Consider the following 14,136-nt stretch of genomic DNA (forward strand, 5'->3'; position numbering starts at 1 on the left):
TTACATGTGTCATCTTTGCTATTAATGATACGTTAAGAAGAAAGACAAGCTTCGTGAACCCCTTTCATTAATTTCCATGAAAGTTTCCTCTCGCCAAAAGGGGATGAAAAAGATATCCAATTTTTTAAACTCTTTTTTCGAAAGCTAGTCTTCTTTGGGAGAAATAGAAATGTTATATGGAAACTAGAATATACGAACGTGAGAATTAGAAATAGAAATCTAAATAATTTTGTGTCGATGACGAGTAACGCAATGTTCCATTTTCTTGTCGGTAGATTTTATTAAGACTAGAAATTGTTGAATTAGAGATAGGAAATATGGTAAACGATGCACTGAACGGTTGAAATCAATCGTTGGGTGTGTATGGACTGCAGAGATTCCTCGAAATTGTCGAATAAGCGACTCGAGAGCTTACGGAAGGATTTAATTGTTCCCAAGCATGTAACGTTGAAATGCTTCATCATCTTGGAATGGTCTCAGCGCTTGACATCTGAATTGCTCATGCATTGTCTGAAAAAGACAAATTGGATCTAGTGTCAATATGTGATTTACTCCTTCCTCGTTAACAGAATGCTTCATGGACAACATCCTTCGACGTGTTTATTTAGATCGTTTATTCAGATCTCTACAAAATCATTTACATGGCTAAACGTTGTTAAATTTTGAAGCGTGATTTGCTTCAGGATCGACAAATTTATATAAATCTGGATTTAAAAAGTTTGTCATCTTTCATTCGACTAATTAGATATGTTTAATAACCATTTCGTTTGCATTGCACAAAATTTCTACGTTATTTAAATTGGATTGTAATATCTTTAAAAATTGTGTTCTGAAGAATGGATTGCAATCATCGACGATAAAAGTTATTATTGCTTTGTGAAAAAGTTTGAATCCAAGTTCATACAATGATACTTTTTACAGATTAAAAAGAAGAAATTGTTCAGGACCGAAGCAGGACGATGATTTTTTGAAACTGATAATCGCGACAACCGGGAACGAAGACTTCCGAAAACAAATTGACCGTATGAAATCCCAGCGAGTAATCTTCGAATCGATACCCGGCTATTTACCTGTGACAACCGTGGAACCATCGTCAGGTTCTCCCCCAGAGATCGATTTACGTCCAAGCGGTCCCTTCCACGTCGTCCGGGAGGATCGGGGTTCGCAATGACGCGGAAGACGCGAATTTCACGTGGCAGTTTCACGGTATCGCTGGAGAGAGACGGGCCACGGGTTCTCCTGATCCCTCGACGGGAGAAGGACGAACAGAGGAGGGAAGGTGAAGGGTTATACGAAGAACTGATGGTATATAGGCTTCTTACTTGGCATCGAGGAAAAAGAAGATCACGAGGAAGACGAAAGAGTAAGAAGAAGGAGAGGAAGAAGCAGAAGAAGAAGAAGAAGACGAAGGAAAGGACGCGGTGAGCGAGCAGGTAGGTGGGTAGGTAGGTAAGCAAGCGAGCGGTCAAGCAAGAGGAACTTAGAGGAAAGAGGTACGGAGAGGGGGGGTGGGGAGGGATGGGAGGGAAAACGAAGGAGGGGATAGTTTGCTCTGGATTCCAAGCGTGACCCCGTGCTGACCTGGCGAGAACATCTCCGCGCATCTTTCTTTCGCCCTCGCAAACACACGTACAAAAGGTACGTGCACGAGATTGCGCTCGCGCGAGCTACAGAGAGGAGCCTGTATACGTACACGCGTACTGTATTTCTCTCTCCATTTGCCCTCTGCAATTATATGCTCCCCTGCCACCCCCCTCCGGAGCGTAGGTACCACGGGCTATCTTATCTCACACTCTGTATGTAAGTACAGCTACGTACGTGGTTGCGAGAAATACACGGACGCGAGTTACTTCGTGCAAATATGTGCTCGCTACGCAGTCGTACGTATTCGTGTGTCCATCCGCCAGGGGAGACCGATGGTGGAACGGTTCGCCTCCGTCGAGGTCGATATCACGTCGTGGTGGTTACCGCGAGAACCTTTAATTGACTGTAATTTGTGCTCCGGGATGGTACTTTTAATCGAGTCGAATATCCACCGGTACGCGATACCGATCTGTAATATCTCCGATGTCATTGCGGGCCGTCTTGTTTGTACAGCAGAGATTGGAACGCGAGGAAGCATCTTAATCGACCGTTATTCGACGCACTGAAATCGTATTCGATCACGCGTGCTGACAATCGTTTATTACGTTATTAGGGTAGTTCCTCTAGTACCGAACACTTGAGGATTTTTTAAATCATTAAAAAAATATAATATTTTATGCCTTTTATACTAATGTAATTATAATTTAACAATATTAGAAATCAATATAAAGCAACAAAATAAATAACATTAGTATGATAGTTAACTGAAACTTTGGTATAGATTTTGAATAGATCATTAGGTGCCCCTTAGTACCGGACATAACATAAGTTCAGAACGTAACTCAAAACAGTCTCAATGCAATTTACAGCAATCGTAAACATAGTTATCCGCACTTTCAGGGATATTGGTACAAGCTTCGTGTGCCCATTTTTCACAGCTATAACACTGAATCTAGTCTTCTTCTTTGCTTTCTAAACAAACCATGCAAATGGTTTCCAAGTTTGATTCTCGTGATTTGAATCTTCTGGTTTTCTTACGCTTATTTCTTTACTCGTACATTGTAACCTAATGAATAAGTAATTATTAATTTTCTTAAGGGAGTATTCTAAAAAAATAATAGTCGAAAGTCGAAAGTGGAGAACATAGTTTTCGAGGTTTCGTTTGTGAGAAAAACAATTAGATACGTGTACACTGTAACTGTAAGTTTCGAGTTAACAAACCAGTTTTTACCAGTGTTTATATTTATAAACGTGGGCAATGTCGTTACCCATTTCCCGCCATTACTACCGTGTTTGTCAAAGAAAGATAAGTTGGAGAAAACAGACGAACGTAAGGTTATTTACGGAATAAATTGCAAGGATCGCGGGAAGATTTATGTGGGACAAACGAAAAGAAGATTGAAGATTAGAATTCAAGAACACGTTAGGAGTGTCAAAGATAAGCATGACATGGACATATTATGATAAATGTGAAAACTAATCAAAATTTTAATTTCGTATCCGATTTTTTTTGTATTATTTAGTAATTTTTTTTGTCGAATAAGTACAATGAAATTGTTATGAAATATCTTATTCGACAAAAGAAAATTACTAAATAATGAAAAAAAACCCACTTGTTAAATTTTTTGAAAAGTACTTGGAATTATTTCATTATTAACTTAGTGAAAGAATTCTGGTTTCACGATTGCCACAAATGTAAAAACTATTAGGTTACGCCTAAAGTGAGTTAAGTGGGTAGTCGAAATTACCTTGGTGAAAGTGATACACGAAGAAATAGGGTAATTCTGTACAGTAGGCGCGGCATTTCCGGTCACCTCGTATATTGTCAGTAACCAGTATTATGTTCACTAGGCCAATTTCGACCAGATGTGTATTCCTATTGAAATTCTATTCTAATGGTCCAAGGTGGAAAGAAGACAAACAACGTTAACAAAAACATCTTCTATTGCTAATCTTATAAATGATTACGTACAAAGATAGAACTTTTACATTTAATAGTTGTCAGACTCAATAAAATATAAATACTATTTCATGCTATTTTCCCTTTCGATTAAATCAGGTTAAGGATGAACCAGTAATTTTGAAACGATTATTTATTTTTTGGAGCAAATTTAAAAGCAAAAAGCAATAGAATAAGACTCGACTCCCTAAGAATAATTCCAATTCCAATATGAAATTTATATCGATTGTTTTCAACAAATTTTGACTTTGATAAACTTACAGAACTGCTATTTTTGACACTCAAAGATACCGTAAATTCTGATAAAATTACTCTCATCAAAATTAATTTTTTCTCTAACGATGAGAAAGTTACAAGAAGGAATCGAATCGTTCTTTCGTTAAGCTGAGTGAATAATGTTTCTTGGTCGAAGCGTTTCGAGGAATTTTGGCGCGATAGAGAGTCTTTATCAGCGTTGGTCGCATCCGTGAGAATGTCGCAGTAGCAATGGTTAACGAGCACCATGGGAAAAGGCGAAAGTCCATCCTGGTACGTGCGTCGCAGTTAGTTTCGCGCGCATACGTAATCAGAATTTGCGTGTAGAATCTCGACTTTCGTACCGTTCAAAGGGGCTGCACGGGACGCACTTAAAAGGTGCCACGGTGAAGCACACATTTACGTGCTGTCACTTATAAGGCAAATCGTTTCGTCGCGGCGCGGGGATACCTTTACGGGCGATGCAATTTCTTCGGTGGCTCGTCCGCCGTGCCGGAGGAACTAGCTATTCCTCCGCAGTCGCGTCGATTCGACGATAATCAGCGGGATAATTCAACGGATCACGAGACAGCTTCGGAATTTAACTTCGTAATGTCATTCGACTTTCACGGTTCGTTTCCAAACGAGCGCCAAACTTCCTTACAACGGCGTACAGCGCCGACTAAAAGTTCGGAGTCGCTTATTTGTAAATATCGACTTTCCCGACGATATCACGGTACACCTGATTATAGAGAACTTTACGTAAACTGCAAATATGTATCGCGACAAACGAAGAAGTACAAAGACCGTCTGTACCTCGGAAGTTGCTCTCCACGCATTGAAATCACCGGAATAAGGAATGAACGAGAAGAAGACTAGAATCGTGTTATTTGTATTGTGTGAAAGTTAGTGGTCGTATGAAATAATTATGTCACAGAATTAGTGGTTCCTCGTTTGTGACTGTCAATTTCTTCTTGACTTCTTTCCTTTGGTTAGTGTAGTATAACCTTCTCACTAAACATCGTCTCCGAGCATGTCCACGTAAAATGTGAAATAACTGTACCCTTTGAAAAAGAGAACCGAAGCTAAATCACATTTGAAACCCCGTTACGAGTATCATAAAAATTCTTTGCAACCCCAACAGGAACATACATTAAAATATATTAGGCGTTCCTATACGTACACAGTTCCGTTTCGCACATGTTCGAAATCATGCGAAATAAGTCACCAACAGGTGGCTCATCTCACTTCCGACTGCACTCGACTAACATTTCCATCCGTGCATACGCGCGGCGTAGTGTTAAAGTACAGTAAATGTACATTTTAATTTAATTTCGAGTACATCCATCAAAGTGTCCGTTTCAGGTAAATAACCGCTAACGTAACCGACGACGGTCGGGGTCTTTTCATTTTTCTTCAATTTTCCGCGATTAAATTACAGATTGTTAATTTAAAAACGTATACGTTTAAAATATATACTTTGAAAGGAAAGACCATTTTAATCTTACTGTATTTTAAATATTTATCGCGTTCGGGGGGCCACGATTCCAAAAAGTAAACGCGTAGCTAGAGACTCGATATCTTGCTTAGAATTTTTAAATGATAAATAGTTGTTCGTTGAATCTATTATGGGGATAAAAATGGTCTATGTGAACGCGTGGATCGAACGCGAGCGCGAGCGACGGTTGCTTGACGCCTCCGCGTCGCATTCCCGCCGATACGGTTTCTCGTTAATTTCAGCTTTCATCTCAAAGAATCTTTCTGAACTACGGTCGCGCTGCAGTCAAAAAAGCAATATCTACCGGCAGCGAGCCGTTAATTATGCCGTCGGCCGTGTGTCGTCGGGTAGCGTTGGGTTGTATGCACGCGTACGAAGTATTTCCATTTCCATGATTGGACCGACGAGGAATTGGCGGCCGGTGTGTATCGCCGCGACAGATGGAGATTCGTGATTCCGCGCGCGCCAGAGGAAGGCTGAAAAGAACGAGATGAGCGGATGGCCGGCCGTCGAGCGAAACGGAGACAACCAGAGGGGAAAAAGGGAGAGTCACAGCGACTGGATGGGAGGTCGCCGCGTGTTAGGGACGCGCCGCGTGTCAATTAAGTGGCTCTGACCGGTGAGATACGGGAACTCCTTTCCATACGGATATGCATACGCCCGCTCCGAATCCGCTTTGGGTATCGTTTACATACACACGCGCATAAACAGATCCGTTTGCTACAATGTACACGGACGAATGTCTGACAGTAGCGATGGGACCGAGGCACCGTCTCGATACCTTCTGTTTCGACCGGGTGGACCTTAACAACCCGTTTATAAACGATACTTTATTCACCCATTTGATATCATTTATGGATAGTTTCTCGTAACGGGGCAGTCTCATGTAAATGTTGCAAAATTTAATCATAACGCTATAATTCGTTTTCGCAGTTTACTTAACTATCCTTTGGGAATAAAAAATACATTTTTTGCGTGTGTTTAAACACTGGTGTAGGTGATCGCTGCTCTCAAGGTTGACCAAATCAAAAAGATTTTTATTCGGTACGTTTCCTGTTATCGTCTGAGCCAAAATAATTAATTTGTGTTGAAAATTGCAAAATTTTGTTATTCTTTCCGCAACTTTTTATTAAAAGAATATGATAAACTCATTATAAAAATATAATTTTGGTTCAGGCGAGAGCTATTAGTATGTGGAACAATGTGTAAAAATTTCAGAGCAATCGAACGTATAGTTCTTGAGATTTTATCTACGCCAATTAAGTTGGATCCATCATCCTTCAATGATCAATATACCACAATATGTACATAATGGTAAAACATACAAAGATTTTAGAATTGAATTCATAAATCCACCAGCATTTAAGAAAGACAGTTGCCTATAAGTAATAAAAAAAATATTGGCAGAAATGATGAAACAATTATTGTTACACAATTCTAGATAATAAATCTATTGCAGGTTTCCATGTATGTATTTTTTCATCTCGTATTAAACGTATGTAAGTGTTACATACAAATATTATGTACAACATAGGGTAGGTTAAGGTGGGTGGTACGTATATAAGGTTTTGGTGCAAAAATACGTGAAAAATGTAAAATACAGATTTTTTATGTGCGCCTTCGTTTTCGAGAAAATCAGGGTTGAACATGCATGGGGCACGCGAGCGATCGAATGCCATTCGATGAACGCGTCTGGCCATTACTCGCTATTTCTACTTATTTTTACAAACGTCGACAGTAATATGGTATTATTTCTGTTATACTTATCTTACTATCTTCTAAGCAGTTGGAACCAATTAAAAAATATTGTTCTACATCGTTTTAAATTATATCATTTCACCGTCAATGTTAATGAACACTATTCCAAGTGGAAAGAGTAACCACTGGTCAGACACGTTTGACTAATTTTGAAAATCGATTTCCTCCGAAATGGAGCATCGTATCGAAAAATATTATTCTACGTTTTTGATTTATTTTTGTATAAAGAACCACCCTATGCTCGGTTAAATCACCATCGGTGGTCTGTTTCTATTTATTTGGTGATTTATCGATTCTTTCTTTATAAAAATCGACTGTCGAAGTTCTATATTCCCCTTAAAACGAAAAACACTCTTCATAGAATTATCTAAAGAGTAAAAATATATACAAACTTTATAATCCTAAATTGGTATGTTTACAATAATAAGATAACACAATTAATTACAATTACATATAAAGAATCAAAAGTTTGTCTATGTTTGAATCGCTCGAAATCACAAAGAAAGACGGAGAGACGTTTAGTATTGCAATTCAAGCAAGAAAACATTGCCCGTAACGTGTTATTTCAAATACAAGCTTAATGGTTATTTTTCGCAAGGTAAGAGATCTGTTAATAAAAGGTTGCCTGACGTTTCATGAAATAAGTACTGTTCTTTCCAGTCGCTCGAGGAGTATCAGTTACCCTTTGACTCGCAAGTATTTGCCTCGTAGGCGTGTAATTTACAAGGCCAATTGAACTTGTTAACTAAATGTACGTATATATTTTGCGTAAATGATCCCCACTCGTTTTATTCTTCCGTCGCGTTTCTCGTAGGATCTTGTTACAAGTACGTACGTACTTCGCAAACGTCTTTTTGTCTCTGTTACTCTCGTTCTCGTCAGTTTCAGCGGCCTTTCACTGTTCATCTGGCTCTTTTCTTTCTCCTCCTACAGCGCGGCGAGCGCGTGACACGAGACCTCGTTATGATGACCCCAGTTGGAAATGTTCACGAAGGCCCTATCCATCGCGATCAAGAACTGATCCCTGTTTGCCTTCGGTCTCAATGACCCGGGCATCGCGAAAGTATTATCCTTCTTCTTTTCTTTGCGTACTTCTGTCTGCCTTTGACTTTCATTATCCGTGGAGTTCTCTTGGAGGAGGAATCCAGACGCAAATGAGATTCTCGCAAACTTCAAGCATCAATTATTACAATGGTAATGCGAGGCAAAGTGCCATCAACGATGACATTATAAATTATAAATCGTAGTGTCGGAATTTCTTGATCGCGGGAACTTTTTAAACGTTTTCATAAGTAATGTTAAACGAAAGGATAAACGTTTTCGTTGGAATGCTGGATCGAGAACTATTTGGAATTATTTTTTAACTATCGTTTGCTCGTGGCTTGGCTCGTTGGTTGAAAAAAATCGGTGCCTCGAGTCCTCTTTGATTAAAAAAACGTGTTTGAAGCGACTATTTGTTGACAGATGTTGAACAAGCATTGAAACCATAATACTTTCATTTTTATATTTTTTAGGTGGAAATGCAAACTCTTTGTTCTTATTCGTGAGATAATTTAGAATTTTTGCAAGAGAAATAGACAAATAAATATCAGTGTACATTGTTACGTATTGTAGCTTCTTGAGTCGGTTATATTTATTGAATCTGAAATAACTCGAGGTATTCGAAGAATTGTTTGTCTACTCAAAGAAAGAGATTCAATATCGAGGAGGCTAAGAAGCGGAAAGAAATGATAAATAACAGAAGAATATTTGATGCTTTATCCAACCTTCATTTTGTTAAACGAGAGATACGACGAGCATTGTGATAATACAAATAGAACCTCGATACGTCGTATTATACTTTTGATATTTTTGTACAATTTATATAAGCAAGTATACGTATATTATTTTAAATCGTCTCTGTATATTAGAAAGTTATACTAATTCTAAGTTTACCAAAATTCTCTTACTCTCAACGACATAAATTAGTAACAGAACTCTAAAAAATCAATTTATATCTTCCCTTAAGTATACCAGCCTGTTCATGTATTCTCACCTTTTTTAAAGACTGTAATCTTAAAATTTAATGTAACGTAACTTAGTGTCAACCATAATTTAAGTATTCTATAATCGTTATAAATAACTGCATAGCTGAAATAAACCTCATATGAGGTTTCAAATGCGTAAATAAAAAACAAGAAAGAGTCCTCTTCGTATTAAAATTTAATGCAAGCCGTTTGTTTCAACATCGAAACGTATAATTCGGATAAAAACAAACCCCTGTGTTCGGGGCGTTGGGTCGCCAACGCGGTTCGTCGTCGGGGGATTAAACGAGTCTCATCCCTTTCAGCCCGATAAATCGGATTAGCGAAAGTTGAAAATCTTTCGGTGAAATCCCAAACAACTTCTTACTCCGTTCAATTAGCCTAAGTTCCCGGTCCGTTACAAGCCAACAACGAGCCGGCGGTGTGCATTCCATTTATCTTTTCGATCGGAGTCAAATCCATTCCACCCTAGCAGCCGTGTAGCGACTACTTCACCCTACGTGTTGAGCGAACATTCCGAAACCGGATACCCCACTTCCCTGTATCGCTTACAACGTGCAAACACAAATACGCGAGCGTCGCCGCTGTCACCGTCGCGCCGCGTTATTACTGAACTTTCGGCTTGAATATTCACGAGGCATTATGTTTCTGTGGGGCAAAAAAAAGAAAGAAAAAAAAAGAAAAAACCACACAAAAGAAATAAGAAAGAAAAAGAAAAAGAAGCGCCACGTAATTAAGCACTAATGGAGAGTCCCGTTAGACCCCGAAAGGAGCTTTACGACGAAGCGTCAAAGTGCAAACATTAAATATGCCGTGGACGATTTTTAAGGATGCGTTACGGGCCCGGGGTTTACACCGTTAATGGAAGGATAAGAGGAACAGCGTGATGGCAGGTGGCGAGGGGCGGATTTCGAGGATGCGAGAGGACACGAGTATGAAAAGGGTGAAAGGGTCGAGGACCGGAAGTTCACGAGTAGAGTTGATGCGCGCGCGGGGGAGGAAGAAGGGAGCCTAGAGGATGAAGCGCGGTTTAACGCGCACATACCGACCTCTCGCGTGTGCAAGCATTAGGGGATGATACTCGCGTGTGTTAACGCGTGCGTGTCCACGATCACGCGTGTATCGTCGAGGACCTATACACCTAATCCTAACCGTAACTTCTGCTACGAGTAAGTTGACCATACAGATTCTGGTAACAAGAAAACAAATAACGTTTAAAGTACGTTCCGTTTGTTGTTCCGCACCGTATACTATTTTCGAAAATTTTATGTAATTTTCAGAGGCGAGATTGTCGAATTTTTTCCCCTCCTTCCGAGCATCTCTAGATCACTGCAATTTTAGAGATGGCGTCCATCTTCTTTGAGAGCGTATTAATTTGTCCGTTGCTTTGAATTCCCGTTGATCGTGTCTGTTAACGGGCCTGTGGTTCTCAGCTATATAATGGTGCAACGTGTTTACGTGCTGTTCGAAGCATGTGTGCATAGAATCCCTGTTCTACCAACCGTACATTCGCGTTACGGGTTTCGAGATTGTAAATTTCGAATTACTGCCCTGGTTCAATGCACGGGGGCTCGCAACTTCCAAAGGGTTAATTTATCATGTATCTGAGGGAGTTGGAACAAGGACCGAATGTAAAATTTGGATACAACGGAGGGATGCTACGAGAGAAGTTAAGCAGGATTTATTTAAGCCGTATAATACGCTTAAACAATAGCTAATACGCCATACCTTCGCCCGGATATAAACGCTATTCTTCAACCGTGATGCGAGCGTACAATTTTTACCGTATTTCATCGACTTTTAGATATTCGAGTAAAAGATTCCTTATTAAATCATGAAGTTTTAATTCTGTCAAATTAGAAAAGTTTTTTAAATTGAATACTATTCTTCAACAGTGATACATAATTTCTGGAGAGCTTTATCACTTTTAAGACTTCGATTTACTGTGATAGATCCATAGTAGAATCTTAAAGTTTTCAACGTGTATTAATTTGAAATCAAATAGATATACATTTCATTTAAAAAATTAAACAACGTTAAATATACATTTAAATTATATAAAAAGTTTTCTACTTTAATTTTAATATAGTCACGCAGTTATCAAGTAAAATTATCATGATATAGATTTTAGACTTTGAATTATCGTGAAAGTTTTCATGTAAAATCGTAAAGTTTGACGTGTATTAGTTTGAGATCAAGTTCTTCTGAAAGTTATACAATTAATTTATATAAAGAGTTTTCTACTTTAATTTTAATATAGTCACACAGTTATCAAATAGAATTATTATGATATAAGTTGCTTGTTTGTTTTGTACTTTGAGTAACCGTGAAAGTTTCCATGTAAAATTATTAACTTTGATCTGTGTTAGTTTGGGATCAATTTCTTGGAGAAGTCGAGCAAGACTTATTCCATCGAACAAAAGTACAATCTTGTACTTTAATCGAATAGTTTTCGCCCGAAACTATTATTACATAGGTTTTGGAGTGGTAAATTTCATGGCTTCTAGTCACCGTGAAAGTTTCATTGTAAAATCGTGAAGTTTGACGTGTATTAGTTTGGGATCAAGCTCTTCGTACACAAACGCCGCCACCGTAGCCGGGATAAACGGGACAGAGCAGCTTTCCCGCTCATAATGAAATGCTAAACGCACGGTGAGGGTGCTGTTGCAGGGTAAAGAATAGTCGTGTAAAACTTTCGTGACTACTCGTGTTCCCCTGTATTATCAGTGTCATTTGTAATGCTGATTCGACTACTGGCCCGAGAAATTGTTCGCGTTTCACCAGCTGTATGAAATTACGCGTAAATCTACCTGGTGTACCGCAACGCGATTTTTATCTATACTGTCTTCGCGACTGTCTTGTTTCGCGATCTAGAGTGGATGTCGATCGTTAGAAACATTCGAACACTTTTACTAAACTAATTTGATTAGAACTTACATTGAAATTTAAAAAAGAACGAAGAACTGTCATTTGCAATTCTCAAAATTAAAGTTTATAGGGTGATTTGCAATTATGAGATAGGAAATCATCTGACGTACAAAGTCTTTGCTTTGCAATGCTTCGAATAAAGTTTCCAAGTATCTGACTATAAACTGTTGTAATTGATAAATTATATAATTTATTTATTTACTTTCACATCTTCTTGCTCTTGTTCCAGTTCTCTTTTTCTTGGCATTAGGTAAGGGAGGTACTTTAAGAATTATTTTGTAAATATTATCAATCAAATCCCATTGTAGAAGTAAAATTTTGCTGATTTCTTATTTCTTTATGTGGAATATTTGTCATCGCGAACGAAACTAAAATTCGTTCGAAAGTAGCCGGCTCGGTGAACCGCCGTAAATGTTTACAAACCGCGAAGCAACGTATGCAAAGAAGCGCATACATCATCGATCGTGATCCGTAACGAGGGAACATTCGTAGCCGGGATCGGTGCAACGAATCATCGTCGTAATCAGCAGATGGAGGAAACGCCAGAAGAGCGTGCAACAAAAGGCTACGTAAACGGTAATCTACATCCTTGTAGAAAAGGTCGAGAACGGTACAGAACCATCCGCCCCTGGAGGCGGGTGGGCAAGACTCTGCCAGTACACGATCTATCCTCATCCGTGCGTGTTCGTGACTTGGGTCGGGCCTAGCTCGGGCCACGTTGGGCCTGGACTGGCTCGTTCTCTCCATAGTCTCCCACCAAGCTCGGTCAGAACGCTAACAGTACACCCGGATCCTTCTGCTCTTTCGTCTTCGATCCTGCGGCCCTAAGGAGCAGTCACGGAGCAACCCTTGCTGTGGCGGGCGTTAGAATGCCCAAGGGGGACGGGCGAGGTTGTAAACGAGGGCGAGGATGGCATCGCCGGGGGAGGGAGAGGGGCTAGGTAGAAGGCAAGTGGCGAAGAGGTGGGCAAGAGGATCGACGGTTTGGAAAGAGGAGGGCCAGGAGGGAGGCAAAGACTCTCCGCAGGTCGATACCATCGCTAAGAGCCACCAGGTTCAGGTCTCCCGCTGCTTCTATGCACCGCCAAGACGGACAGAGAGGACGAAAAGGGAACGAGGGTGAGAAGGACGCTGGGTTAGAACGACCGAGAGAGACGGAGAGCTAGGAGATACCAAGAGGTTGAGACAGTTAGGGAGAAGAGGACGGGAATAGGAGGCTTCCCCGTAATTATTCAGCAAGGAGGACCCGCGGGTCAAGTCGGGTTATCTTAGCACTAGGATGCAGGGTTATCTACCCTGCCTTACTCTCGTTCCTCCCCGTCGTTGGACCGAGAGCCACGCAGCAGGAGCAAGAGAGAGACTTTCTCTCTTTGCCTCGTAAACATTCCCCGTTTCGCATCTAGTACGCTTTCTGTATGGATATACGTACACAGAAACGATGCGGGAGTTGATACTTCGATAAGATCGACCGCCCGACGGACGCGGTTTTCGAGTTTAACGGTGACGAACTTTTCACGCTGATTGGATGATCCCGGTGACGCGCCAACGGCGTTCTATTCTTCGGATTGATTAACGCCTGTCGGTTGATATTATTCTAACCGATGTTACAAACAGCAATACAGTCATTCTGGATAACAAAATTGTTTTATACGAACCTTTAATTTCCGGGAAATTGTGTAGAAGAGCGATACTTCTCACAAATCTCAAACCACAGTATGTAACGTCAGCTTGAACCAAATATCTATGTTGGCTCCCACAAAGTTCGTCGATTATTTGGCAAATAGAAAAACACTGCAGGGAGACGCCTCCCTAAGTGGTTAGCTTTCGTTCGTCGTGCAAGAAACGCCAGTACGGTTGGATGCACGCATTCGTAGGGAACTTTCCAGCCAGGATTGATCGGCCCCGGAGCGGTTTCGAAGCGTCATCGATGGAATCCCGATACTCGAGTTACTCGGAAAGCTCCGTCCCGAAGTCTCGTCATGAAGCGTGACTGCCAGCGGAGAGATACTTTGGCGTCACGTGCGGCGACGTTGACGAGCGCGTACACACGCGTCTGTTACACGATCGTGTGCTCACGGCGGGCGTGCAAACGCAGTTGGACGCCCGCTACAACCGCGACAATTGCGGGCTACGCGTCCGCGGACGTGTCC

The sequence above is a fragment of the Colletes latitarsis genome, chromosome 9 (assembly GCF_051014445.1).
Source record: "Colletes latitarsis isolate SP2378_abdomen chromosome 9, iyColLati1, whole genome shotgun sequence".
In the NCBI taxonomy this organism is placed as follows: Eukaryota; Metazoa; Arthropoda; class Insecta; order Hymenoptera; family Colletidae; genus Colletes; species Colletes latitarsis.